At 49.2% G+C, this 22,957-nt stretch overlaps 1 long non-coding RNA gene and 1 pseudogene across 1 annotated transcript; one reads left to right on the top strand and one right to left on the bottom strand.

Moving 5' to 3' along the window:
- Positions 467–8,018, bottom strand: LOC100523921 (annotated as a pseudogene).
- Positions 8,047–13,113, top strand: LOC110256096. The gene is made up of 4 exons (XR_002337329.1): positions 8,047–8,089; positions 10,079–10,287; positions 12,098–12,209; positions 12,475–13,113. It is a non-coding gene; the product is annotated as an uncharacterized LOC110256096 (long non-coding RNA).

Below are 22,957 nucleotides of genomic sequence, written 5' to 3'. Positions count from 1 at the left end.
TGTAGCCTCCGGCCTACGCCAGAGGCACAGCAATGCGGGATTTGAGGTACGTCTGTGACCTACACCACAGCTCACGGCAACACCGGATCCTTAACCCACTGAGCAAGGCCAGGGATCGAACCCGCAACCTCGTGGTTCCTAGTTGGATTTGTTAACCACTGAGCCACGATGGGAGCTCCTGAATCACACATTTTAAAATGGTAAGTTTTATGTTATATATATTTTATCACAATAAAAAATGCAAAAAAGGTGCAGGCCAAAAAAAACCCTTAAAGTTTATCCGAGGTTAAAAACGTCACCCTTGCAACCTCCCAATCTGTCTAGGGTAGACAGCATGCAGCAGGGAAAACGTATGTATGAGTGTGTGTGGGTGATGAATGCCTGTTTCCCCCTGACTCCCACTGCTCGCCCACCTTCCGACCTCTTCCTGGCTCGCTCAAGGGCTGCTTTTGCTTCCTCCACAGCTGCAGTGCAGGAGAGAGAAGAGGAAAGGGGCAAGAAAGTCTTACTCTGACTAGTACTGTGTGAGCTGTCACACAATCCCCCTGGGCTTGGCATGTGTGGAAAGCTGACGCTTCATCTAGTGGGGCTCTTCTGTAAGTTCTCCCCCACCCTCTAGCGCACGCCATGATCGAGGTGTCTCATCCACAAGTCTCCCCTTGGTCTGACTGGCAGCCGACCTCTTTCCTCGGCTCACCTTCCAACTAGGCGTCAGCTTCTTGCTGCTCAGCCTCAGCCTCCCTCCAGGTGGCGCTCTTGGACAGGTTTTATTACCGCTCTGTGCTGGTCTTGCCCTTTCCTGTGGCTCAAGTCTGGTCCACAGGGAAACAGTCATCTTTTCTCCCAACAGATCTTAGGCGAACCAGTTTCCAGTGCAGCAAATTGCCTTCCCCTTGCCATCAAAACCACTGCTGGGCAGAAACTCTGTCGTGCCATCTATTTTAAAAGTCAGGTTCATCGAGGTATAGTTTACATGAAGTAAAAATTCAGCAATTTTACTATATATCTCCATTTACCAACATCACAATCAGGATATAAAGAACATTTCCCTCGACTAAAAAGGGTCATTGTGCCCTTTGCCTCACCTCTTACCTTGGGCCTTTAGCAGTCACCAGTGTGGGCTCTGTCCTTCTGTTTGCTTTCACGGAGGGAATCCTGTATTGAGGCTTTATAGCTTATAAATGGAATCATACAGCATCTATTCACTCATATTTGACTTCTTTCACTTACCGTAAAGCTTTTGAGAAACATTCGTGCTGCAGCATGCGTTACTGTTTTTTTCTTTTTATTGCTGATTAGTGTTCACTGTATCTAAATACTACAATTTATTCACTCATTGCCGGAATCGGGTTGTTTCCAATGAATCATTATGAATAGAGCTGCTATAAATATTTGTGTACAAGTCTTTGTGTAGATATATGCTTTGATTCTTCTTAAGTAAATACCTAAGAGTGGGATCTCTGGGTCATATGGTAAGTGTATAGTTAACTTGATTAAAAAAAAAACTATCAAATTATTTTCCAAAGCAACTGCACCATTTTGCATTCCCACCAGCAGTGAATGAAATTTCCAGTTGCTCCACACCCTTGGCAACACTTAGTATTGTCAGTTTAAAAAATTTTAGCCACCCTGGGGTGTGGGTATTGTGGTATCCTATGTGGGGCTTTTTTTTTTTTTTTTTCAGTGTGGCAGTACTTTTAATGTTGTGTACATCAAATTACAGTGAATAGATGACTATAAACAAGATGCCGCCTCTCTGGTTTTATGAAGAACACACTGCATTACAGTAAACCCAGTTCATGTTCCACCATCAGGTGTGGTCCTCCCATGAATTCGCTTTGTGATGTCATTAAAAATATCTTCAAATCCAATAACCTCATCATTACCCCTCAAAATATCCAGTTTGAACTCAGAAGAAATAGAATATGCCTGAACCTGCTGCCTTGCTTTGAATTCCATTTATAATTTTAGTGGGACAAATAGGCCTTAGATGTTTCTCAATGTGGAAAAATTCGTTTTATCTTGGTTGAGCTGAAAATTTTTTTTTGTAATTCAAGAGGGTGACTGGGCAAAAATTCATTTTTCACACAAGAAGAATCTTTTGAAAGAAGATCATGGCTTTCAAAGATCCACTTGCTGAAATTTCAGTAACTAGAATACTGTCCTTTAGCTGAGATCAAGTCCCACTTGCTCTGCACACGGCCTCTCAGCACCTTCCTTTACAGTCAGCTGGCCCCAAACTCACTTCTGTCTCATGCGGCTTTAATTTGCATTTCACTGAGGTCTAATGATATTAAACGTTTTATTTGCTTATTATCCAGTCATGTATCTTCTTTAGTGAACATTTAGTCTGTTCAAATCTTTCACCCACTAAAAAAAAATAAGGTATCTTTCATTGAATTTTAAGAATCTTTTGTACATTCTAGATACAGATCTTTTACCGAATATACGTGTATTGCAAATGTTTTCTCCCAGTCAGTGGCTTGCATTTTCACTTTCTTAGTGACATCTTTTGAAGACCAGAATTTTTATTTTTGATAAAGTTCTATTTATCATCTTGCTTTAGTTTCCTATCTAAGAAATTCTTGCCTAATCCAGGATCACAAAGTTGTTTTTTTTTTTTTTTTTTCTTTTTAGGGCCACACCCGCAGTATACAGGGGTTCCCAGGCTAGGGGTCGAATTGGAGCTGTAGCTGCCTGCCTACACCACAGCCACAGCAGTGCTGGATCCTAGACTCATCTGTGACCTACACCACAGCTCACGGCAACTCGAGATCCTTAACCTACTGAGCAAAGCCAGGGATCAAACCTGCAACCTCATGGTTCCTAGTCGGATTCGTTAACCACTGAGCCACAGCGGGAGCTCCGAGTTTCACTTTTTTTTTATCCAAGCTGTATGCCTTTCCCCCCACCCCTTGCCTTATTGCACTTGCTAAGGCTTCCAGCACAATTGTGAATAGAAGAGGTGAGATAACATAACCAATTTGTTTTCTCCCCTAATCTTAGAAAGGAAATATTCAGCCTTTTATGTTAAAGTATGATGTTCTTTGTAGGTTTATCTTGGCTGCCCTTTGTAAGGTTGAGAACGTTCCTTTCTGTTCCTATTTTGCTAAGGATTTCTTTTTTTTCAATCATTACTGGATGCTGCATTTTTTGTCAAATGCTCTTTCTGCATTTATTAAGATAATCCTGTAGTTCCCATCGTAGCTCAGTGGAAACGAACCTGACTAGCATCCATGAGGATGCAGGTTCAATCCCTGGCCTCAGTCCTGGGCTAAGGATCTGGTGTTGCTGTGGTTGTGGTGCAGGCCAGCAGCAGTAGCTGTGACTGGACCCCTAGCCTGGGAAACTCCATATGCCACAGGTGCGGCCCTAAAAAAAACAAAAGACCCCCCCCCAAAAAAAATATATATATGCACACACATATATAATCCTGTAGTCCTTATTTGCATTGTTAATTCAGATTATATTGATTAATTTTCAAATGTTAAAACCAGCCTGCATTCCTGGGATAAACCCCTTCTGGCCATGATGCCTTATTTTGTTATATATTACTGAATTTGATGTGCTTAATTTTTGTTACAGATTTTGAACCATAGGTGCCTAAAGGATAGTGTTCTATAATTTTGTTATAATATTCTTAGCTGGTTTTGATGTCAGGAAAAACCAGGCTAGGAATTGGCCTTATAGAATGGGTTAGGAAGTATTTCCTTCTCTACTAGTTTCTGGAAGAGTTTGTGCATAAATTTTAGCATTTCTTCCTTAAATGTTTGATAGTATTCATAAGTGAAATTATTTGTGCCTGGAGTGTCACGGGGGTTGTTTGTTTGTTTGGTTTTGTGGGGAAGGTTTAGCTATTCTTTTTGAGTGAAATTTGATACCTTGTATCTTTCAAGGAGTTTATACATTTCATCTAAGGAGTTTATACAAGTTTATACATTTCATGTCTGTAGGATCTGTAGAAATGTCCTCTTTTTCATTGCTGATAGTTTGTGTCTGTCATTTCTTTTTTTTTTTTTTTTTTTTTTAAATCAATCTGCCTATAGTCCCCTACCCTCATCCCTGGGCCCTGCTCCATTTTATAGATTATTTCAAACAATCAGCTTTTGAATTAATTTTTGGCATAATTGACTTTACTGTTCTTTCTGTTTTCTACCCAATTAAATTCTGCTCTTGTATTCATTATTTTCTTCTGTTTATTTCCTTGCATTTATCCTCCATAATCCCATCCAGTGTATATTTCATTTTGAATATTGTGTATTAGCTTAAGAAGTTCCATTTTGGTCTCTTTTGTATATTTTCTATTTTTCTCCTCATCATGTCCAAATTTTCCTTGACTATATTTTTAAGATTTCAAATAGCTGTTTTAAAGACCTTATCTACTAATTCCCTTATCTCTGTCATTTCTACATGTGTTAATCGTGATTGGTTTTTCTCTTCGGTTTGGGTCAGATTTTTCTGTTTCATTGCATGTCTTGTGATTTTCTAATGGGGGGCTGAATATTGTGAATTATATGCTGTTGAATTTTATGTATTTCACTGTGTTCCTTCAAAGAATGTTGGATTTTGTTCTGGCAGGCAGTTAAGTAACTAACTTGTGACTTAGATTATCCTTTCAGGCTGCTGCTTTTTTTTTTTTTTTTTTTTTCTTCCTTTAATGTTATGGTCACACCTGCAGCATATGGAAGATCCTGTACCAGGGATTGAATCCAAGCTGCAGCTGCAGCAACACCAGATCCTTTAACCTACTGGGCTGGGCTGGGCATCAAACCCGCACCCCCCTGTGACCCAAGCCACCAAGCAGTCAAATTCTTAACCCCCTCTGCCATGGCGGGAACTCCTCAGGCTTCTTTTTATGCTTTGCAGGCGACCTTTATCCTGGGACTAACTAGCCCAACTACTAAGGCATGGTCCTTATTCCCATCCCCACCAGTTACTGGTTGGGGATTTAACTGTAATACGTTTAAAGGATGCCACACTATCTGATATACAGAGACATTGAGAAAGGATTCCCAGTCAATGAACACATCCATCACCTCACATAGCTGCCTTTTATGTTTGTGTGGGAGAAAGCGTGCAACTTGCTAAGAGAATAAAGACACAATACTGTGTTATCAACTGCAGTCACCATGGGATATGTTAGCTCCTCAGAACTTGTCCATCTTACAGCTGAATATTTGTACCCTTTTAACAACTCTCCCCATATCTCTAGCCCCTGGCAGCCACCATGCTACTCTCTGTTTCTATGAGTTTGACTTTTTTTTGGAGAGGAAGGGGTTTCTACCTGTAAGTGATATCATGCAGTACTTCTTCCTCTGTCTGCTTATTTCACTTAGCATAATGCCCTCCAGGTTCATCCATGAGTCTGCAAATGGCAGGATTTCCTGCTTTCTAAAGGCTGAATAATATTCCGGTGTGTGTGTGTGTATGTGTGTAATTTTCTTTATCCATTCATTTGTTGACAGACACCCAGGTTCATTCTTATATCTTGCTATCGTGAATAATGGTCCAGTGAACATGGGAATACAGTTATCTCTTAGAGATAGTGACTATATTTCCTTCCGATACATACCCAGAAATGAAACTGCTGGATCATATATAGGCCTGTACCTTCAGCATACTCAAGTTCCCAGTCTAGGAATCAAATCGGAGCTGCAGCTGCCAGCCTACATCTCAGCCACAGCAACAGCAACACGGAATCTGAGCCACGTCTGTGACCCCCACTACAGCTCACGGCAATGCCGATTCCCAACCCACTGAGTAAGGCCAGGGATCAAACTCACCCTCATGGATACTAGTCAGATTCATTTCCACTGCACCACAGTACGAACTCCAGTTTTCTTTTGTCTTTTTTGCTTTTTTGTTTTTTGTCTTTTTGTCCTTTTAGGGCCGTACACACAACATATGGAGGTTCCCAGGCTAGGGGTCTAATCAGGGTTGTTGCTGCCGGCCTACACCAGAGCCACAGCAATGCAGGATCAGAGCCGCATCTGCGACCTACACCACAGCTCACATCAATGCCAGATCCTTAACCCACTTAGCGAGGTCAGGGATCAAACCTGCAACCTCACGATTTCTAGTCGGATTCGTTTCCACTGCGCCACTAGGGGAACTCCTGTTTTGTCTTTTTATTTTTTTATTTTTTTGGAAAAACAGTATTTTCCTCTCTTTATTTTTCTCTCATACCATTTAAAATTTTTTCTTTTTTTTTTTTTTATTATTTTCCCACTGTACAGCAAGGGGGTCAGGTCATCCTTAGATGTATACATTGCAGTTACAGTTTTTTCCCCCACCCTTTCTTCTGTTGCGACATGAGTATCTAGACATAGTTCTCAATGCTATTCAGCAGGATCTCCTTATAAATCTATTCTAGGTTGTGTCTGATAAGCCCAAGCTCCCGATCCCTCCCACTCCCTCCCCCTCCCATCAGGCAACCACAAGTCTCTTCTCCAAGTCCATGATTTTCTTTTCTGAGGAGATGTTCATTTGTGCTGGATATTAGATTCCAGTTATAAGTGATATCATATGGTATTTGTCTTTGTCTTTCTGGCTCATTTCACTCAGTATGAGATTCTCTAGTTCCATCCATTTTGCTGCAAATGTCATCCTTTTTTGTGGCTGAGTAGTATTCCACTGTGTATATATACCACATCTTCCGAATCCAATCATCTGTCAATGGACATTTGGATTGTTTCCATGTCCTGGCTATTGTGAATAGGGCTGCAATGAACATGCGGGTGCATGTGTCTCTTTTAAGTAGAGCTTTGTCTGGATAGATGCCCAAGAGTGGGATTGCAGGGTCATATGGAAGTTCTATGTATAGATTTCTGAGGTATCTCCAAACTGTTCTCCATAGTGGCTGTACCAGTTTACATTCCCACCAGCAGTGCAGGAGGGTTCCCTTTTCTCCACAGCCCCTCCAGCACTTGTTATTTGTGGATTTATTAATGATGGCCATTCTGACTGGTGTGAGGTGGTATCTCATGGTAGTTTTGATTTGCATTTCTCTTATAATCAGCGATGTTGAGCATTTTTTCATGTGTTTGTTGGCCATCTGTATATCTTCCTTGGAGAAATGTCTATTCAGGTCTTTTGCCCATTTTTCCATTGATTGATTGGCTTTTTTGCTGTTGAGTTGTATAAGTTGCTTGTATATTCTAGAGATTAAGCCTGTTTTGTCTTTTTAATAATAGACATCCTAGGAGTTCCCTTCGTGGCTCAGTGGTTAACGAATCTGACTAGAAACTGTGAGGTTGCGGGTTGGCCGGCGGCTACAGCTCTGGGAACCTCCATATGCCACAGGAGCGGCCCTAGAAAAGGCAAAAAGGCAAAACGACCAAAAAAAAAAAAAAAAAAAGGCATCCTAACAGGTATGAGATGATACTCTTTGTGGATTTGACTTGCATTTCTCTGATCATTAGTGATGTCAAGCATCTTTTCATATGGGTCATTTGTGTGCCTTCTTTGGGAAAATTTCTATTCAGGTCCTTTGCCCATTTTATAACTGGATTATTGGGGGATTTTTTGGCTGTTGTATTTATTCCTTATCTTTTTTAAATATATTAACCTCTTATCAGATATGTGGTTTGCAAATATTTTCTCCCAGCCCCTGGGTGACCTTTCATTTTGTTGAAATGCATGACCCATCTGAAGACTCTCTCCCGTGCTTGGTGTATTATGAGGTCTCTCCATTCTGACTGGTGGAAACAGGGACTATTCCTACTCCCGTGTGAGCCCCAGAAATGTCTGGCCTTCTCTTGTATGGCGGTTCTTCCCCTTACCTTGGGTAGTTGCCTCTCACACAAGAGCACATCAATTCTTAGTCCGGTCCTCCAGGAGCCCCCTCTGTAGACATCTGGAGCCCTTTCTCTAGGAGTCTCCTTCCTCCTTGGTACTTAGCCTTGACCTCTGAGCGCCAGGCTTTGCTTCCTCACCTTGGTGAGGTGCGGGGCTCTCTCTGGGATTCCCCCTCCCTGTGCTGGGGTCTGAAGTCGCCTCCAGGCTTTGAGCTGGGACATTCACATCGTCCGTTTCTCTTCTCACAGGGGCCACAGTCCTGGGCTACCTGTGGTTCAATGTCTGATATAAAGTACGTATGAAATATTCTCTCTAGATTTCTGTTTACAGTGGGAGAGGGCAATTCCCAAGGCAGTTTGTCTCTTTTTTCGGTCTTTTTGCCTTTTCTAGGGCCGCTCCCGCGGCATATGGAGTTTCCCAGGCTAGAGGTCCAATCGGAGCTCTAGCCACCCGCCTACGCCACAGCCATAGCAACGTGGGCTCCGAGCTGCATCTGCGACCTACACCACAGCTCACAGCAACGCCAGATCCTTAATCCACTGAGCAAGGCGAGGGATTGAACCTGCAACCTCATGGTTCCTATCGGATTCATTAACCACTGAGCCACGACGGGAACTCCGAGGCAGTTCGTCTTTTATAGGTGGAAGTGGGAGCCCCTTTATTAGATTTTCAAGGCACGAATCAGAGCCCAGTCTCCTATGTTCTTTAAGATACTGAGGATCCCTCTTTCATCCTTAGCTGTACCCCTAGTTCCTGGATCAGTCTACAGCAGACTGACTGACTGACTGACGCATATGCAACCTTCTGAGTCGTGGGGTGAATGACAAGCATACCGCACCCCTTCACCATTGCTGGGTGTGGGGGTTGGTGTGGGACTCATGCACAGGTCTCTCCAAAGAAGGCCTACCTCTAAGTTTCTAACTTGCTTATAGCCTCTCCAACCTTTTCTGTGAGCCCAAAGGGGTCGGCCGGCTAAGGGTCACAAAACTGGTTCTCAGCCGCCTCTTTGCAAGTCCTGCTTTGGTGGTCTCACCTCACTCTGGAGTGTGGGAGTCATGGGCACCCGTTGTCCTGGATTCTAGTCAATACTGGGTGCTGAGGGTGTAAAAAGACCGAGTGTCTGGGAGGGTAGGAAGGGACTAGGGCAGCTGTATGAAATAGAACTGGGGACAGTTTGGGTATTCGAGCTGCTAGAGAGAGACTGGGAAGGGACAGAACTGGGGAGATGGGAGGAGCTGAGATTCCAAACAGGAGGGAGTAAGAGCGGCAGCTGGGGCGTGCGGGGAAGTGGAGGGAAGAGGTAAAGTGGGAGAGCCTGTAAGAGCCCTGGTTGGTCGGCTGGGCGAGTCACCAGGACGTTAGGGTCTGGAGTAGACCTGGACGAACTGGCAGTGACATTTGGGGGCTGGGAGGAGCTGGAGGCGCTGGGAAGAAAAGGGAGTTAAGGAGTTCCCCTCGTGGCGCAGTGGGTAACGAATCCGACCAGGAACCATGAAGTTGCGGTTCGATCCCTGGCCTTGCTCAGCGGGTTAAGGATCTGGCGTTGCCGTGAGCTGTGGTGTAGGTCGCAGACTCGGGTCAGATCCCCCGTTGCTGTGGCTCTGGTGTAGGCCAGTGGCTACAGCTCTGATCCGACCCCTAACCTGGGAACCTCCATATGCCGTGGGAGTGGCCCTAGAAAAGGCAAAAAGACAAAAAAAAAAAAAAAAAAAGGAAAGAAAAAGGGGAGGTAATATAAAGGATGGGGTGAGGTGTGGGAGGGATGGCCGCAGAGAGCTTGGGAGAAAAGTGGGAGTTTCCGAGCGACACAGGCGGGGCTGAGAGAGACACTCCTTCATCCAGAGGTTAAAACTCCCCACTGTGATTAATAGATTTCTCAACTGCTCCTGGTAGTTCTGCCAGTTTTGGCGTTCCTGCTTCAGGGCTGCGTTAGGTGCACGCCTTACTGCAACCCCCACCTCCTTTCTGGCCCGGTTAAAATCCACCTTCCACAGGGCAGTACAGCAAATCAGGTCCTCCTCTGGCTTGAGACCTTCCGGAGCCGCCCAGCCTCTCAAGGCCCCGCCCCTCCAGGCCCCGCCCCTACCAGGCCCCGCCCCTACCAGGCCCCCGCCCCCAAGCGGCCCACCCCACACACCCCGTGGCCCTCCTCTTTGTCCTCAAGCCTCTGCCCACCCCTGTGCTGCCCTCCAGTCTCACTGTCAGCACTCCAAACTGGACCCAAGCTCAGGCTCTTTTGCTCCTGCTGGTGCTTCCACCTAGAATGTTCTTTCCTACACAGGTCTTACTTTTCAGGTCTGGACACAGTTTTCACCTTCAGACAGGCCTTCTCAGATCCCTTCACCCACCCACCCCAGATACAGCAGCCCCCACCTCAGTACAGACGCTGTGACCCACAGGACCCAAGTTCATCTTCCTCACGGCACTGACCAGCGACTGTCATCATGTGGCTGCACCATTGGTGTGCGTGCTGACTGCCTCCTCTAGAATGTAAGCTTCTGCAGGGCGGGCTGCTGCCGCCTTGTTCATTGCTATATTTCCTGTATCTGGAGCTGGGGCTAGAAAATGGGAGGGTTTGATAAATGACCATGACCATTGATTGGCTATTGATGGACACATTCATTCACATTCCTGTTCATAGCGGCAGTATCGGGATAGCCATGGAGTAGGAGCTCCCGTTGTGGCTCAGCAATAATGAACCTGACTAGTATCCACAAGGATGCGGGTTGATCCCTGGCCTTGCTCAGTGGGTTCAGAATCTGGCGTTGCTGTGGCTGTGGTGTAGGCCGGAAGCTGGAGCTCCAATTTGACCCCTACCCTGGGAACTTCCATGTGCCACAGATGAGGCCCTAAAAAGACAAAACAAACAAACAAACAAAAAAACCAGCTGTGGAGTAGAAGCAACCCAAGTGTCCACGGGTGGAGAACGGATAAGCAAAATGTGGTGCATGCATACAATAGAATATTTTTCGGCCTTAAAAAAGAAGGAAATTCTGACATGCTGTATAACATGAAGACCCTTGAAGACTTGTGCTAAATTAGCCAATCACAAAAAGACAAATGATTCCAATTATACTACTTAGGGTCGTCAAATTCCAATTCAGAGACAGAAAATAAAATGGTGATTTCTAGGAGTTCCCCTTGTGGCTCAGCTGTAACGAACCTGACTTGTATCTATGAGAACACAGGTTCCATCACTGGCCTCACTCAGTGGGTTAAGGATCTGGGGTTGCTGTGAGCTGTGGTGCAGGCCGGCAGCTGTCTGACTCGACCCCTAGCCTGGGAACTTCCTTATGCCATGGGTGTGGCCCTAAAAAGCAAAAAAAAAAAAAAAAAAAAGGTTGTTTCCAGGGGCTAGGGAGGCGGTTATTGTCATTGTTTCATGGGTACAGAGTTTGAGTTTTGCAAGAGGCAAGGATTGTGGGGATGGAAGGTGCCAATGATTGCACAACAATATGAATTTCCTTAGCGCCGCTCAACTGTACACTTAGAAATGGTTAAGATGGTAAATTTTGTTATGGGTTTTGTGTTACAATAAAAAAGAACATGATTGACATTCATGACTGCTGGATCTTATTAATGGATTTTTCATTTTATTAGTATGAAATATCCATCTTAATGCATTTTTTTCTGAATTTTATTTCATATGACATCACTGTTGCCACACCAGCTTTCCTGTTTGTTTTGTTCTTGCCTGGGAAGGACATTTTTGTCCATCCTTCACATGTCAACACTGTAGTTGCTTTTAAGGTGTGTCCCTTGTTAACAGACTATGACTGGAGTTTATCTATTCTAAAAGCCTTAGTTTTCTTAATGGGTAAATTTAAACCATTTAAGTGTATTCTAATGTCTATATTTGGACTTACTTTGATATTTTGTATTTTCTATTATTTTTTTTCTTAGTTTTTATGTCCATCATAAAATGTGCATGCACATTGTTTATATATATATATATGTATAATTTAAAGAATGAGATAGTTTCCTTTGAGGTTTGTTTAGAAAAGAGCTGTATATTGTTCCTTTCTTTCTGTTTCCTCTTCCTCACAGGTAGTCATTTTCTTATTTCCTTTGTGGCTGTTTTTTTTCAAATATTTATTCTTGTATTTCTTTTTTATGGCCGCGCCTATGGCATGCAGAAGTTCCCAGGCCAGGGATCAAACCCGCACCGCAGCAGTGGCCCAAACTGCAGCAGTGACAATGCTGGATCCTTAACCCTCTGACCCACCAGGGAACTCCTATTCCTGTATTTCTAAATGCTATGTTTGTGTTATTCCTTCCTCATTATTAAACTGTCTTGCAGCTTCAACCTGCCCTCCATATTTTGCTCTGCCAGACAATGGAGTATCATTCAGCCATAAAAAGGGATGAAGGATCCCAGGCATGTTGCATGCCACATGGAAGAAGCCAGCCATGTGAGACTACATGTTATGTGATATCATATATGTGAAATGTCCAGAATGGGTAGATCCATAGAGATAGACAGTAGAATAGGGGAACGGCTGCTAACAGGTACAGAGTTTCTGCTTGGAGTGATGAAAGGGTTTTGGAATTAGATAGTTGGTGATGGTTGCACATCCTTGTGATATATTAAAAACCACTGACTTTTATCATTTCAATATTTTCCTTGTGGATATGAACTTCATCTTCAATATTATCTTTCAATATTTTTACCTTCAGCATTTTCTTAATGTATGGGAACTATACCTCAGGAAACAAACTGTCTTCGTTTCTGCGATCCTTCTGGAGAAGATAAGAACCTTGTGTCTTGGCTCGGAGTCTTCGTGAAAGCAAAGCTTGTGATCGGACCCGTGTGTTGGAAGGTTGATCTGGGAGGTCACGGCAAGAAGCTGGAGGGAGGGGCCAGGAGAGTGACAGATACAGAAAAAGACACTGTGAGTGTATCCTGAGGTCTCTGCTGGGGGCAGTTTGGGCTCAGTTCCAGTGGGGACCTTCTAGGGAGCCTATAGAAGGCTTCTCAAAATTGTCCATGGGAAGAGCTAGTGGGAGAGGCACTCATCCATCAGCTCCCCATTCCCCCCATTGAGGGCTGCCTCTGCAGGAGTTAACTCCAGAAACCCCGGGACAGAAAGTGAAACCCACTTCGAGGTGAGAGCCTGGCATCTGGAGCCCCCCCGGGAAGAGCTGGCTGCAGCTGTGGCTGAACTCGGAGGAGAGGCCAAGAGGATGTGAGTGAGGGCACAGCAGCATCTGTACAGGCTACTCTTGCCGGCCCGCCCCTGCCCGCATGCTCTCCCATGCCCTTTCCCACATTCTTGTGACCCAAAATTGTAGGACCAGGCACTAAACATGATCACATTAGTGGTGCTTGCTTGTTTATTTATTTATATTTTGCTTTTTAGGGCTGCCCCCACGGCACATGGAGGTGCCCAGGCTAGGGGGTCGAATCAGAACTGTAGCCGCTGGCCTACACCAAAGCCACAGCAACACGGAATCTGAGCCTCGTCCGCTCATGGCAACACCGGATCCTTAACCCACTGTGTGAGGCCAGGGATCGAACCCCCGTCCTCACGGATGCCAGTCAGATTCGTTTCCACTGTGCCACGACAGGCACTCCAGTCATGCTTATTTAGACTCGTCAATATATGTAGCTCATTATATCTTATTTCAACCCATTGCTTCTTTCTAGGTTCCTTTTTTTTTCTTTTAAGTGATGTCTGAAAATGTACATGGTCTGCTGTTGCTCTTAAATGTTACTGTGTTCACAGCTCTAGGTTTCAGCTTCGTTATCCCTTTGGAAAGATTATCATCTTCTGGCTTCCAGGATTGCTAATGAATGCTCTGAGGTCATTCTGCTTCCTTGTTTTCCAGTACTAGAATTTTTTTTTTCTTGGTCCTTGATGTTCTGAAGTTTTACTAAAATGTGAAACTAATATAATTTTTTGTTTTTTTTGTTTACCATGCTTGCCATGGGGTGAGATTTTTCCTAATCCAAGAATGTATGGTTTCTTTTTCATTTCTGGAAAATCCTCACCCATGACCTCTTGAGCAATTTCTCTCCATCACTCTATGTTCTAATACATCCATTTATATTCTCCTTGTATCTGATTTTTTTCTTTCATATTTTCCGTCTCATCTCTTGATCTCTTCATGCTGTATTCTTGGAGATGTCCTTAACTTAATCTTCCAGTTCATTTTGCTTCTCTCCAGTTCTATGCAGTCAAGATAGTCAGCTCACCTTTTCAGTTTTTTATTTTCTGTAATTTTAATTTCCCACATATCTAATGGACTCTATCATTTGTCCTAGTCTTATTTCACAACCTCCTTTTTTTGGGGGGGGGTTCATGGTTGCCATTCCTTTGGTTTCTTTGAGGACCCCAAAGATACCTACTTTAAAGGGTTTCCAGGAATTCCCTTGTGGCACAGCAGGTTAAGGATCCAATATTTTCACTGCAGTGGCTCAGAGCCCTGCTGTGGCGCAGGTTTTATCCATGGCCCAGGAATTTCCACGTGCCACAGACGGTGGGAAAGAAAAGAAAGGCTTTTCCAATTGCTCTAAAACTTTGTTTTCTCAGCTATCGGACCTTGCATTTACGAAGTTTGTTGGCCTCCTCAGTGCTCTGTGATTTATGGTTGTGAGGTTATCTGGAGATTCTGTAAAACCCAAGGCCATCTGCTAGTGGCCGCCACTTGGTGTGTAGCTGGCTGAGCTCCAGACCACGGCTTTCTCAGAAGTGTCCGCTGTGGGCCTCCAGCTCATGTGAGTGACACGTTTCTGGGACAGTCCCTTTGAGCCTAGCGGCTCTGCTGAGGGCCCCACCACAGGCATGTGGCTTTGCTTTTCGCCACAGCCTTAAAGGATGGACATAGCTGCTCTGGTCTGTCATCACCAACTGGCCATCCAGATTCCAACACCAGCCAAGCTCGGGTCCTGACCTGGCTTAGCGTTTACACCAGGCCCACACCCTGTATGTCCAGCCCTGCTCTTTTCCCAGCCCCTGGGGACAGCCAGCCTCAGCCCCTTATCTCCCTGCAGCCTCCTGTCTTCTTTCTTTTGAGAAGCAGTCTCTGTTTCTTGTCTCCAAACACGTCCCTCTCATTAATTTTTAACAATCTCACGTCTGTGTGTTTGGAGCAGGAGGAGAGGGTTTCAACCGTCATCAACCAGAAGCAATGTGACTTCTCCACATGTGACACATCTGCTGCAGTTAATGAAATGTGGTTCCACAAGCAGAACTGTAGAAATGCACACACCCAGAGCCGTATGTCACTCCTGGCCTTGAATTAAAACTACTCACCTCTGGCTTGTTTGGACCTGCTGGTGACCAGGTTCTGGTGCAGCCTGAGGCAGCAGGATAAAGGTGAAAGCAACCTGTAATTTTTATTCAGAGTCAGGTTTGAAGCAAGTATGCATATTTATTAATTTTATTTAACCGATGGATGATAGATAGGGAGCTAGAGAGCTAGAGAGGGTGCTTGCTATGTGCCAGACATAGAGCCTTTGTAAGGGCTTTACAAACATGATCTAATGTAATGCTTATAACAATCCCAGGACACAGATGCTATTATTATAATCCCCATTTTACAGATAAGAAAACTGAGGTTCGGAGTTTCCGTCATGGCTCGGGGAGACGAATCTAACTGGCATCTGTGAGGACACAGGTCTGATCCCTTGCCTCACTCAGTGGGTTAAGGATCTGGCATTGCCATGAGCTGTGGAGTAGGTCACAGATGCAGCTCAGATTCCACATTGCTATGGCTGTGGCATAGGCCAGAGACTACAGCTCCAATTCGACCCCTAGCCTGGGAACCTCCATATGCCACAGATGTGGCCCTAAAAAGACAGGACAAGAAAAGAAAACTGAGGTACAAAGATGAGTGAGCCATGGCTAAGATGCATCTGCAGAGTCCTGTGCTCTGAGCCGTGCATGCCCCTGTGTGTGTGTGTGTGTGTGTGTGTGTGTGTGACATGTGGCTCTAGCTCGCACATGGGAATAGGGGGCGTGAAGTCACACTCTGGCTGTGCAGTGACTTTCCACAACTGGGAGTGGAAGGAGGAAGGGGTGGCAGACCACAGGGATCTGGCCCACTGACATGGGCCTCCTGTCTCAGAGCAGCTCTTCCCGCTTCTTCCCTGCCTGCTCACGTGGCCTGGGGGCTACCTAGGTCTGGCTCAGGCACAGCAGCCAGAGGCACCAGGGAGGCCTGGCCTGGCTCCAGCCGTGACAGTGGGTTCTGTCCTCTCCCATCCTCTCCTACCCCAGCCCCAGCATCAGGAAGAATCTGTAAGGACTGGGGGCTGGAGGTGGGCGAGGGATGCGAAAACGGTTCCTTCCTTAGAAGAAAGGGTGAACACACCACTCCATGGTTATTCTTCATGTCCAGGGAAGCAGAAAAATGGAAGAAGAGCCAGGAATAAAGACTGAGGGAAGAACAAACAACACAGGGCCACACAGAATTATGGAGAGTCTAGACATGAAGGTGCAAAGATAGACACAGACACAGATGTGGAAGACAGAGAAACACGTGCCTGGAGGGTGTCTGAGATGGAAGCTGCTGGAAAATGGGGTGGGGGAGGCAGAACTGATGGGGGTGGTAGTGCAGAGAGCCAAGCCCCTGAGGCCCTGAGAGATGGGGGTCCTCAGGGAGTCTGGGACAGAAGGGCCCGGAGCTAGGGGTTCCTGACCTGTCAGTGCAGGCCTGCATCTGACGGTGGGGCTGGGCTGGAGCAGGTGTGCGGAAGTGTGTTCAGTCCCCTCCCTGGGCTGCGGTCCTGGTGTCCATGGAGCTGGGGACAGGTGCCCTGTCTTTCCGTGCCCTCCTCCTGAACAGCATCAGCTGGCCCAACCCCCCATCCCAGCCAGTGTCAGGTTCCAGGCTGTTCTCTGGAGGAACTTTGATCTGGAAAGAATGAGAGTGACCGAGCTGGCTGCTGCCCAGGGCTCTGCCGTGTCACTGAGACCTGGCCTGGGCTGCCCTTGCCACCTTCCCGCCCACTGGGACACTAGGCAGTCACTCCAGGGCTCAGGAAACACAGAAGGGGGTTTTCCTGCTTTCCTCCCCCCGCCACCCCCACCCTGTTCTCTCCCCCTCCGTTGGCTGTTCCATCACTGGTTCCCACACTCATTGGCCTGGCGCCTCTCTCCCTACCTCATTCATTCAACTGGCATATTGGTTGATGGGGCTGGGGGCTGGGCAATGGGGCAGAGGGATGAGTCAGGCAGGGCCCTGCCTTTCAGAAGCCCCAAACGGAGATCACTACTCAAGAGAGACAGGGGAGCTCCCCTTGTGGCACAGGAGAAACAAGTCTGACTAGTATCCATGAGGATGCGGGCTTGATCCCTGGCCTTGCTCAGTGGGTTGGGGATCCAGTGTTGCTGTGAGGAGCTGTGGTGTAGGTCGCAGACGCGGCTTGGGTCCTGCATTGCTGTGTCTGTGGTGTGTAGGCCGGCAACTGTTGCTCCAATTCAACCCCTAGCCTAGGAACTTCCATATGCTGTGGGCACAGCCCCCAAAAAGCACACACACACACACACCCGCCCCTGGGCAGGAGAGAAGGGCTGTATCCCAGTGGGCATGATGGCCGGCAGATGGAGGTGGGGAGTGCTGACAGGCCTCGTCAGGGATGGCTTCCCAGAGGAGGTGGCCTTTAAACTGGGCTCTGAAGATCTGAAGGAGCAGGAGTTTGTCAGACAGGATGGCAAGTCGAAGGGAGGCTTCGGGCAGCAGGACCAGTGCAGCCATCATGGCAGAAATGGGAGCGTTTGTGCATTTTGCTGGCAGGGCCTTAAATGGCACCCTAAGGCATTCGCGTGTTGGTGGAGCACATCCATGGGTCAGGAGGACAGTTTTGTGAGAGAAAGGAGACCCTGGGGCCTTGCAGGAGAGGTGGCAGCCTGGTGGGCCTGGATGCTGATCTCACCCTCCAGGCCTTAAGGATGGGTCAGGCCCCTTGGAAACCTCCTATACCTGCTCCCGTCCCAGGGCGTCTCCACAGCACTTCCGGGGAAGCCCAGCTTGTCTGTGGGCCGCAAAAGGCTCCAGAGGGTCCTGAGTGCAGGCCCTAACCCAGCCCCCTGCCTGGGCCTGGCTGCCCCACCCCCCTGCTCCCTCTGAGTGACACAGCCTTTTGCTGGGCTGAAAGTGGACACTGCCGGGCCCCTGGGGAAGGCCTGGTGAGCTCCAGCCCTGGAGCTCTGGCTCCTCTTGTCCTGGAGGCCATTGAGCCAGGCCCTATAAATAGCTGGGGGGTGGGGAGGGGAGGCATGCAGGGCTGGAGGGGCAGGCGTGGGGTGGGAAGTCAGCAAGGGCAGGGAGGAAGGAGAATAAGTCCAGGGTCCGAGGCCCAGTTCTGTCCCTGATGACGGACACTCATCCTGCTGGGTCTCGGGGTCCTCTAGGTGGGGACAGCCAGGCTGGCAGAGCAGAGAGTGTACACATGCGGAGTCGGTGGCTCTAAGAGGACAGGAGGGGCCCCTCCTCCTTCCCAGGTGGCTTTCAGAGTCACAGGGGTCAGGATATTAGCTGGGAGGGCCCTAGGCTGTGCCTGGCCTGCCCCAGAGACTGCTTCCCTGGTCCCCACAGCCCAGGACAGGCTATGGTAGGGTGCTGGCTCTTCCAGGACCTCGGTTTCCCCTCTTGACTCTGCAGTTCCCCAGGTGGGGGCAGGGAGCTGGGCTGAGTCAGCGGAGACCTTTCCAGGCCTTGGGGCCAGCACTTAGGGGCTGGGACCCGAGGGGGAGGCTCCTGGAAGTGGAAAATGTGAGCCCCACAGCCTTATCTGGGCTGGAAGCAGCTGTCTCCACTCCACCCTCGGCAGCCCCTGCCTTTGCGAGGAGGAGGAGGCCGGCCCCTCCCTGGGGGATGTGTGCTGCTTGTTCTCTGGGTAGCCTAGGACTCAGTGGGCCCCGTGGGAAATTCCTCCTCCACTGGATCAAGAGGGCCTAAGGCCCCCTCCCCAGATCAGGCCACCCATATAATCCTTTTTTTTTTTTTTTTTTTTTTTTGTCTTTTTAGGGCCGCAACCCAAGGCATATGGTAGTTCCCAGGCTAGGGGTCAAATCGGAGCTACGGCTGCCAGCCTACGCCACAGCCACAGCAACACTGGATCCTTAACCCTCTGAGTGGGGCCAGGAATCAAACCCATGTCCTCATGGAACTCGTTGGGTTCATTACCACTGAGGCACAAAGGAAACTCCCTTTTTTTTTAATCTGGTGTTTTTAGGGCCACACCCTTAGCACATGGAAGTGCCCAGGCTAGGGGTCATATCGGAGCTGCAACTGCCAGTCTACACCACAGCCACAGCAATGCAGAATCTGAGCCGCACTTGTGACCTACACCACTGCTCTTGGCAACGCCGGATCCTTAACCCCCTGAGTGAGGCCAGGGATCAAGAATAGTAGTCCGGTTCTTAACCCGCTGAGTCACAATGGCACTTCACCACCCTTAGAATCTTATATTCAGGTCTCTGCAGAGCACCAGGATCTGTGCCTTCTAGAGACAAGACGTCCAGGTCTGGTTACAGAGGCAGTCAGAAATGGGGCGCGTGACATGCGTGGTCAGGCACACACAATGCTACACACACAAACACTGATACACTAAGCATATGTAGACACTGAATATACACAGGCATGCGCACACCCTGTGCTGACACAGGGACTGCAGGCGTGCATACACATGTATCTAGAACTACATTCACCATTTATGAGCAAATGCACAAAAATCTCTCCTGTCACCGGGGATGCTTTAAAATGTGCCCACGCCCCGCACGCCCCATATCCGTGCAGGTGTGTGTGCAGGTGCTGTAGACTGGAACTCCCACATCTTCCCACATCTTCCCTACACACCGACACGCCCACCCAGGTACAGGCAAGCATGATACAGGCACAGACACGTCCTCAGATACACAGGAGAAAGACGAGCACGGCAAATTTACATGTGTCCGACAGCCTGGCCCTGGCATGGAATTTAAAGGGGGGTTTGGTGGAGGGCAGTTGGCATGACCCAGGGGGCAGGATTCTCTTCTGTCCTCCCTCCGCAAGGCCCCAGGTTCCAGGGCGGGCCCCAGTGGCTCCATGTCAGGCAGGCAGAGCCCCGTGTGCCCCCTCTGGCAGGAGATGAGGCCCCGGAGTGCCCAGGCCGGCCCTCCTCAGGCTCCTGCACAGCCTCCACCCACTCCTGCCTCCCTACTTCACACTCCTCTTGGCTCCTGAACCCAGCAACCTGGCAGGAAAAGATAAACGCCAGCCCTGCGTCCACACCCCTATGGATCTCATAACAAGGCAGTGGTTTCCAGGGCAGAGTCTGGATTTCAGGATTTGGGAGGAGGGGCGGGGGATGGTACATTTGCCAGAGGCATCCAGCCCGGACTGTGCGTCTCCACTGAGTCCTTGTTTGCCTGCTCCCTTTGGACGCCTACAGCTGGGGGCCCCGAGGGGTCGGGTACCACGGCCTTCACACACCTTCCAGGTTACAAAGCGGATCTGCCAAGCCTGTGGGCCTCCCCAGCAAGCTGAGGGCTGGGTGGAGGGCGTGGCAGGGCCAATCGGGGCCTGACAGATAATGGGTCTGGTCTGGCCTGGCCCATGACCTTCCAACCTCAGCCCTTCCTGCCAGAGGGGCTTGGACGCGGGTGAGGTGACCAATGAAGTCGGCAGCTGCCCTTGACTCAGTGCAAAGCCTGCCATGACCTTGGTGGCCAGCCCTGCGTAGCACCTGTGAGCCTGGAAGGCTCACCCTGACCTCTAAGGCACCCTCTCCGTGACCTGTCTTAGCGCTGGGTCCACAAGTCCTGTTGGTTCCACTGACTCTCCAATGAGTTCCCCTTGCCCAGGCATTCAATCACACGGTGTTTAGGGAGCGCTTTCTGAAGGCAGGTGCCTCTTCCAGTGTGGGGCTGGCTGAACACCTGAGACAGAGAGACAGCCCCTGCTCTCCAAGGATGAGGTCCGACCCGGGCTTGCAAGTGTGTGTATGCACCTCGCCCATGCGTGGGGACCAGGGTGCAGAAGGTGGAGGGGTGGCCCCAGGCAGGCATGCCCAGGATCGCAGAGGACGACACCAGCCCACTTCTTATGTCCTTTCCCCACCCCATAAGCCCCAAGTGCCTTCTCAGAACCTGTGGAGTCTGGGGAATGGGTAGAGCCTTTAGGGCCAAGGTGGGAAAACAGAGAGGGTTTGAGCTGGAGGTGGAGGAGCAGGAGTCATCAGTATGGATGGGGGTGGGTGATACCCCCCAGAAAGGGTTTGTGGGTGAAGGGGGGTCAGGCCCAGCTCAGAGCCTTGAGGACCACGGATAAGAGGTGAGTGAAAGAGCAGTCACTCAGGAAGTCACTGGGGAGGAACAGGTGAGGTGGGAGGGGGTCAGGAGAGACAGGAGGAGACTGGTCCTCCGGGGCTCCCGCCAGAGAGCCATGGGGGTGGAGCAGTTCCAGGGGCCCAAGCCTCCGGGCAAGCTGGGGGCAGGAGGTGCTGCCCAGACTTGGCTGGATTTGATGTTGCCCCCAAGGGGTGCCGGGACTAGAGCCATCCCTGGCTTCTGGTGCTGTCTTTGCACACGTACCTGGCTATGTGGCCTCAGGCCTGTCCCTCTCCCTCCTGAAGCCTCAGTTTCCCCATGTCAGGTCCCTGACTCCATGGTTTTGGCTTGGCAAGATTTGATTTCATGAGGTGACTGGCAGGGGAAGGCTTGTCCCACATCTCACCCCCGAGCCCAGCACCGGAGCAGATCACGGAACCATCGGAGCTGGGGAGGGAGCTGGAAGGGCAGGTGCCAGAGCCCCCGGGACTCAGCGGGAGGTCCACCTCGCTAGCCTGCTGACGTCAGGGCTGGTGAATGTGTAAGGAGTTCAGCCGGGTCCATCAACCCTTGTCTCCCCCACAGTCTGGTCCTGGGCAGGAGCTGAGCAGGGGGAGGGTGGAGGAGGAGCCCTGAGGGGGTGGTGAGAAGAGGCCCTGGGGTGAGCAGCAGCCTCCCCACAATGGTATGGAGCCAGGTTTTGGGAGGCGCTGGTCTTCAGTGCCCGCCCCCCAGGATACCCACCCCAGGGTGGCCCGCTCCTCCCTCCCTCCTTCCCTCTCTGCCCTCTGCCCCTCTTCCTCCCACTCCTCGTTCATCTCTCCCCTCCTAGGCTCATCTCCAGCTACTGAGTCAGTGGTCCAACTGCTGAGGGAGAGGAGCCAAGGGGGATGGTTTGACTCTGGTTCTGTCTGCCCAGAACTCACCATGAGCCCCATCTCTGCCCTTGACAACTGCAGCCCCAGATGGAGCCCTGCCTGCCCCAGGCAGCCCCTCCCAGGTGCCATCATGGCGGATCAGGAGGGACCAGATAACCCACCTGAACTGGGAGAGTGTGGATGGCTCCTGGTCAGCCAGTCTCTAGAGTCCATCACCCATTAGGATTCCCACCCTAGAGACCTGGCCAGCCTGCCTTCTGGAGGCTGGGAGAGAAGGCTGGACCCATGCCCATCCCCACTCCCACCTATGCCGTCCTTCCAGGCCCAAGCCCAGGTGCACGTCGGCTGTGGGGCCAGGAACTAAGCTGTCCAGTCCCTCCCAGTCTTTCCTGCCTGATCTTTCCTCTGGTCCTGCAAAGGAAGGGGCTGGGCTTTTCTGGCTGGGACCAGGGTCTCTGAACTCCAGGCTCCCGTGCTCAGTCCTCGGGGAGCTCTGAGTGGTACTTGGGGCAGAAGCTGCTGCCTCTCTCCTAGTCTCAATCTGATTCTACCCAGAGGGACTTCCTGTCGTGGCACAGCGGTAATGAACCTGACTAGTACCCGTGAGGATGCAGGTTCAATCCCCTGGCCTCACTCAGTGGCTTAAGGGTCTTGCGTTGCTGTGAGCTGTGGTATAGGTCACAGACATGGCTTGGATCTGTGCCATGAGCTGTGGTGTAGGCCGGCAGCTGTAGCTCTGATTCGACCCCTAGCCTGGGAGCCTCCATGTGCCTTGGGTGCGGCCCTAAAAAGAAAAAGAAGGAAAAAAAAAAAGATTCTACCCAGAGAAAGAATGCAGGGAGCAGCTTGGCTCACCCTGTCCACACGGCTGCTTGGAACACACACACACACCATGCACGCCTTTTGGCACTTGACTTTCTCATGAAATAATTGCTGGAAGACTCCTTGGATTAGGTAACCCAGCGTTCCTTCCTGTCCCCACAGTGGAGGGGGAAAGGGGAGATCAGTGCTCAGCATCTGTTAGGC

The sequence above is a fragment of the Sus scrofa genome, chromosome 12 (assembly GCF_000003025.6).
Source record: "Sus scrofa isolate TJ Tabasco breed Duroc chromosome 12, Sscrofa11.1, whole genome shotgun sequence".
Lineage (NCBI taxonomy): Eukaryota > Metazoa > Chordata > Mammalia > Artiodactyla > Suidae > Sus > Sus scrofa.
The sequence above is the reverse complement of the archived record's forward strand: the minus strand, read 5'-3'. Positions and strand labels throughout refer to the sequence as shown.